We start from the raw sequence: 7,133 nt of genomic DNA, 5'->3' as shown, positions 1-7,133 counted from the left end.
CTGCAGCCAGTCTCTTTACCTATTGATCGTGTTGATTATCAAGTTACGATATTCTTCACTTCCTCTTGGAGACTGTGGAACAGGGGATGTAAGTAACCTGGGGCACTTGCCCCTTTTCACTGTCCTAAGGCCTCTGAGGGCTTCTGACAGTCCCCTGCATCCTTCTGGCTTCCAAGCTGAACACCATGGAACAGAATAGGGGAAGCAGTCAGAGCACATGTTTGGAAACAGAAGACCTCCATCCCATCTCTGCCCATCCTTTGCAATCATGAGCCTCCTCTTCCTCCTTGTCTCACAGAAGTAATGGTTTCTCACTTTGTACAGTGCTTGGCACAACACATACCAAATCTCACAGGGGGCCTGCAGATCTAACCATTTTTTTCTTTCTAAAGTTCATATCGATATGAATCTAATGCAGCTGGATAGAGAGAGTCAGCTTCCAAGAGGCCAAAATGAGAAGTATCCCATTTTGTTGCTCAGGTGACGTACAGCAGGGCTAACCTGGAAAAAGTGATGATAAAAGCATGCACTATAAAAATAAAATAAATAGGTAAATAATATATATTCCATATGCCAGGTTTACGAAAAGATACAGAGGGCCCGATACGTTGCAGTGATAAAAAGATATGAATTTTTCAGCATTTGACAATGACTGGGCAGATGACATTCCTGTTTGCTGACTCTGCTGACTCTCCTGAATTTGGAACAATACTGGCCTCAGAGGGATTATCCCTGAAGTTTCCAGTAACAGAAAACTACCTCCTACACTACAAACACACCACTGCAGTATTTAGAACACAAAGCAACTAGATTAAAAACAAAAAAAGCAAACCCTGAGAAACACGGAGTTAAGAAAAAGAGTTAACCCGAAGATTGAAAGCAGGGCAATGTGCCACTTATTAATTTTTCTCAGTGACCCCCTTTCCTCTAAAACCAGCTGCCTCCATTTGACAAAACTCATAAATAAAATATTTGCACTGTGACCAGGATGACATAAAAGGACAGTGGCTTCAGAAACATGTAATTACTAGCCTTCAGCATAAGGGCCTATCTTATTTTAGTATGGAACCATAATTCAGGCTCCTAGGCGAACAGTGTCTCCAAGGGGTGAAGATAGAACACAGTGGCACCAGTTTGCAGAAGTTCTCCCTGTCACTATTCAACTTTTCTTGTTTTGGGGGTTTGTAAGTTACTGTTGACTGACTGTAAGGACAATCCATGCCACTGAGCAAACGTGCTGTGAAAGCAATGCACAACCTTGTTTTTGCCATGCACCCAAACTGCTCTCTATTCTTGGGTTGGAACTTAGACCCCCTCCAGGACACAATGACTTCTGAGCATGGACATAATTATTTTAGTGGTACAGAGATGTCTGTCCTCAAATGCCTGCTTCTCCAAAGGCAATAGTGCTGGAAGGCCATGCAGACAGCTCCAAGCAAACTGCCTGCAACTCAGTTTGAGCTGGGAAGCAGCGTGCCCTATGCTTTTTGAATTTGGCCATAGCAGCTGCACTCTTCGCTTCCTTGGACCCTGCTGCTGCACTTTATCTACAGAAAAACATGCCCCAGGAGTGCCAGAGGCCAGCCTTCCTCTATTTCTGCATTCATTTTGTCCCTGTTCCCTTTCGCCTGCTCCCTCTCTGGGAAAGCAGCAGGGTCTCTCATCTCCTGATCTTCCCTCCTTTCCTGACTAATGCACTGTCCTTGCTAAGGTCTTTGCTCCCAGGCAGGAGTCTTCTGCTGACTGGCTGCAGCAGAGCTGGTGAAGGTCCAGCACACTTCCAGATTTCATCCCCTTAGTACTGCCCTTTCCCTTTCCAGTCCATCGTCTTCTCCAAGGTGCTTCTCAGGCGTGGGTTTAGCCTGGTTCTGGCCCTCACTCAGCTGAACCTCCCTCTCGCCATGGCAGGTGTCTGTGAGATGCAAAGGTCCCAAGGAAGAACATGACTGAAATTAAGAATATTCTTAAACAGCTTGCCAAAGCCACCTCCACTTCCCAAACTTGGAAACCTCCATTGCATTTGTTCTTGCAATGAGTTTAAGGACAGTTTTACTGCTGTGGGGAGTCTGGAATAGACTTCAGAAGAGGATACTCATTAGAAATGCAAAGTAAAATTAATCCTCACCCCAGTGGCAGACACTCCTGTGCAAATTTTCTGTGTGGTAAGTTATTTATGTAAGCTTCTTAACTCTGGATGTAGCACTGCACACTCACTGACTGAATGATTTAGACAATAAAAATATACTTGTAGCAGAAGTTAGCAAGTGGCACCAAAACCTCAGACACACCCTTGTAACCCAAAATACCAAAAAACCTTCTAGCTTGGGATGAATGATGCACTTACAAGAAGAAAAAAAATGATATAAAGAACTAACCTGGTTTCAGTTTGCATTGCAATCTCAGAATGCCAACTTGAAGAGGTAAGCAGATTGCCCCAGTTCATTTTCAAGCACTCATAGGCACATCTTTAAGTAAAATTTCCCAAGAGGTCAGAAGTTAGGAATTTCTAGGTTGTTCTGGGTTGCACTGTAAATGCTATTCTCAGAACAAGACATGGAAATACAGACCAGAGGCACTTCCAAAAGCCTTTCCAACCCATGCTGCCCTGCAGAACACACGATCACCAATTCATTGCTCTAATGAGGTTGTGTTGTGCCCTCATGTGGGATGATCCTTCACACTTCTGCATGCAAGACCAGCTTTCCCAGAGTGCTCGCCACCTGGCAGCTTTATTTATGACACTCCCAGAGAGTCTTTTAAAACTGGGCTAAGAAATTTGAGAATCCAGACCTTCTTCCCATGTCTAAAGTGGAAGAGGGCCATAACTCTCTTTGAGGCCTCGTAGCTGCAGGAACAGTTTCATCTGGGGCCACATGAAGAGCTGCATCCTAGCAGGCTGTCCCCAAGTGCTGCAAGATTAAAGGCCCAGGAAAATGGCCAGCCTGGATGAACAAGGAACTTTTGATGGGACTTAGGAATAAAAAGAGGGTTTATCACCTTTGGAAGAAGGGACAGGTAACTCAGAAGGAGTACAGAGATCTCATTAGGTTATACAGAGAGAAAATTAGGAAGACAAAAGCCCAGCTGGAGCTCAACTTGGCCACTAACATAAAGGACAACAAAAAAAGTGTTTATAAATACATCAACAAAAAGCGAGTCAGGGAGAATCTCCATCCCTTACTGGATGCGGCGGGGAGTGTTGGAACCAAGGACGAGGAGAAGGCTGAGATACTTGATGTCTTCTTTACCTCCATCTTCAATAGTCAGACCAGCTATCCCCAGGGTGTTCAGCCTCTTGAGCTGGAAGATGAGGATGGAGAGCAGAACAACCCACCCATCATCCAGGAGGAAGTAGTCAATGATCTGCTTCTGCACCTAGACACACATAAGTCTATGGGGCCAAATGGGAGTCATCCAAGAGTACTCAGGGAGCTGGTGAGAGAGCTCACCAAGGCTCTCTCCATCATTTATCAATGGTCTTGGTCAACAGGGGAGGTACCAGATGACTGGAGGGTGGGTAATGTGACGCCCATCTACAAGAAGGGTCAGAAGGAGGATCCAAGGAACTACAGGCCTGTCAGCCTGACCTCGATACCAGGAAAGATCATGGAGAGGATCATCTTGAGTGAGCTCTCACGGCAAGTGCAGGGCAGCCAAGGGATCAGGGCCGGCTAGCACGGGTTTAGGAAAGGGAGGTCCTGCCTAACCAACCTGATCTCTTTCTATGACCATGTGACCTGCCTTCTGGATGCGGGGAAGGCTGTGAATGTTGTCTGTCTGGACTTTGGTAAGGCCTTTGACACCATCTCCCACACCATTCTCCTGGAGAAGCTGGCGAATCATGGCATAGACAAGTGTACTCTTCACTGGGTTAAAAACTGGCTGGATGGCCGTGCTCAGAGAGTTGTGATTAATGGGGTGAAATCCTCTTGGCAGCCAGTCACCAGTGGTGTCCCTCAGGGCTCAGTTCTGGGGCCAGTTTTGTTTACTATCTTTATCAATGATCTGGATGAGGGGATTGAGTGCACCCTCAGTAAATTTGCAGACGACACCAAACTAGGTGGGAGTGTTGATCTGCTTGAGGGAGGGAAGGCTCTACAGAGGGACCTGGACAGGCTGGATCGATGGGCCAAGGCCAACTGCATGAGGTTTAATAAGGCCAGGTGCCGGGTCCTGCATTTCACTCACAACAACCCCAAGCAACGCTACAGGCTTGAGGAAGAGTGGCTGGAAAGCTGCCCAGCAGAAAAGGACCTGGGGGTGCTGGTGGACGGCCAGCTTAACATGAGCCAGCAGTGTGCCCAGGTGGCCAAGAAGGCCAACAGCATTCTGGCTTGTATCAGGAATACCGTGGCCAGCAGGAGTAGGGAAGTGATCGTGCCTCTGTACTCGGCACTGGTGAGGCCTCACCTCGAGTACTGTGTTCAGTTCTGGGCCCCTCTGTACAAGAGGGCCATTGAAGTGCTGGAGCGTGTCCAGAGAAGAGCTACCAGGCTGGTGAGGGGTCTGGAGACCAGGTCATATAAGGAGAGGCTGAGAGAGCTGGGCATGTTTAGTTTGGAGAAGAGGAGGCTGAGGGGAGACCTCATTGACCTCTAGAACTACCTGAAAGGAGGTTGTAGAGAGGTGGGTGTTGGCCTCTTCTCCCAAGTGAATAATGAACGGACCAGAGGAAATGGTCTGAAGCTGCGGCAGGGGAGGTTTAGATTAGATATTAGGAAGAATTACTTTACTGAAAGAGTGGTCAGGCACTGGAACAGCCTGCCCAGGGAGGTGGTTGAGTCACCATCCCTAGAGGAATTTAAGAAATGTCTAGATTTGGCACTTCAAGGCACGCTTTAGTGGCAGAGATTATAGGGGTTTTTATGTGTGTGTATGGTTGGACTTGATGATCTCAAAGGTCCTTTACAACCATGAAGATTCCATGATTCTATGATTGCAGCACTCCCATAGCCGGAAACTTTATGACAACACTGGTGCTGCACACAGAGGTGTCCCTGCTGAAACTCAGCTTGGGCACTCTGTATGGCTCAGAGCCCAGAAAACAGTAGGAGAAAGAGAAACTGAGTGCAAACTATCCGCCCTCCAAGCTTATTCTGCATCCAAACCACAGTGATTCTCCAGATTGCTGTAGCATGCTAGAAACTAATTTTTTTTGCATTGTCTGGTGAAGAAGGGAAGAAAAGTGTTTCCTCCCTGGACTGCCTGAGAGACCAAACAAGACCATGAGAATGTTCTTGGAACCTGCGTGATGATGGACACTAAACACACAAAGATGCTGAAGCCCTTAGGAGAGGCTCATTCTTAGCAAGTTGTGAAAAAAGTGTTTAGATTGTACCTCAGAGGACTGTAAAGCTTGCTGAAGACAGTGCCATCTTCAGCAGGACTCCTGTGGTTAGTAAATATCCAATTGGTATGCAGGAAATCAGGTCTATACCTGCAGGTAAGCACGTAGAATTTTCCAATCTCAGTTCATTTTTATTAAACTGGTAACGATGATGTCACTTTTCCTTTCAGAACAATATGCACTGAAATATTCAAAGGATTGAAACAGAGAAGGAAAGGCACCACACCGTGTTTGTGCCATGGATTTCCAAAGTTTTGTACGATGCTCTCACACAGCCTGGTACTTCAACAACCCATAAGGTTAAGTACGTGAGCCTCAATGGATGAAGCTAAAGGCAGTCCACAAGCAAATACTATGATCTTTGTTGTATTTCTAGCTCAGAATCACTATGCCCTGGAGCTGCCTTAGAAGATTTTATCCCCTTTCAGGGCTGGCTTTGTTTTGAATTTCTTTACCAGCAGATTTTGGCTGTGATCAAAGTAACATTAAATTTAAGGCTGGTGACTGCAACCATAGACAGTGAAAATCATGGAAGGTGTAAGGGCAAGGGAGTGCAGAATATGTGCTCTTAATTACTGCTTCATTTGTAACACACAGCTAACTTTGCTCGTTGACATTTTCCTAGTGCCATGTGCTCAGTATAACATGCTCTTCTCAGCAATTTCAACCCATTCTGAGAGGAGCAAGAGAATTTTTTGCTACACTGAAAATATTTTTGAACTGTTATTTCTCTAGACAATCACTTTGTTAGAGATTTTCCACCTCTTATACTTGAGAAAATTGCTTTTATTTAAGAAATAGGCTTTGAACCTCCTGAGAGGAAGAGTTGCAGAACTTCAATGTACTGTGCATGATAAGGAAGCTGTGCTGGACCTAAATCCCTCCACAGGCCTTTGAGTTTCAAACTGGGAACATCACCAGTTCAGAAACTAAGGTATAAAGGGACCTGTAACTGGCTGGTTTGCTGTGTACAAAGCTCACCAGCGTCACCGACTTCATACTTAGGCACAGACAAATGCAGGCCCAAGACACTCAGCTACGACATAAGGATGCCAAGGGATGGGGGGATCACCTCACCTCTGGCTGTTCCTGTTTTCTCACAGTGCTCCATCCGCATGCAAAAGAGTCCCAGTCATTTGTAGAGCTGAGGGCCAGGGGCAAGGGTGTTCCTGAGTCATTTTCAGTGGGAGGAAAAGTGAAATAGGGAATAGCACCACTCTGGCTGCAGACTACACCTGACATGAAACAGTGGATGGAGGGGGACAGCATCTGAGACACCCTGCAAGAGCACTGCAATTAATAAGCCTTTGTGCTTTGAATACTACACCCAAGGGAGGAAATTCCCCAGTTTTCATTTATTTCAATTAGGATTTGAGTGTTTAATTATTACAAGCCACTCTGGGAGGAGAAGGGGGAAGGGGGAGCCACATGAACACACACTCACAACTCAAAAGCCAGTATTTGTGCTGTTAGCAAATGAATCTGTCAGTGTCCAGAAGTGACACATTTGGATGGCAGCCATCATTAACGGGCACATTGGAAATATCGCTCAGTTCTAATTACTAACTGCTTTGGAAAGTATGAATGTCAGTCTATCTAATAGAAATGATTTCACATGCGTTGTTACTAAGTACAGAAGGGATGTAAGCATTTCAAGCCTTTTCCTTTGACAAATAGCCATAATTTGACAATTCAGATGCAGTCCATACTTATCTGGGCTGTGGTTCAACATAAAATCTTTTACTGTCATTCAACTGTCCAAAACACCAGTTAACAGAAGGAATTT

Source organism: Rissa tridactyla, chromosome Z (genome assembly GCF_028500815.1).
Source record: "Rissa tridactyla isolate bRisTri1 chromosome Z, bRisTri1.patW.cur.20221130, whole genome shotgun sequence".
In the NCBI taxonomy this organism is placed as follows: Eukaryota; Metazoa; Chordata; class Aves; order Charadriiformes; family Laridae; genus Rissa; species Rissa tridactyla.
The sequence above is the reverse complement of the archived record's forward strand: the minus strand, read 5'-3'. Positions refer to the sequence as shown.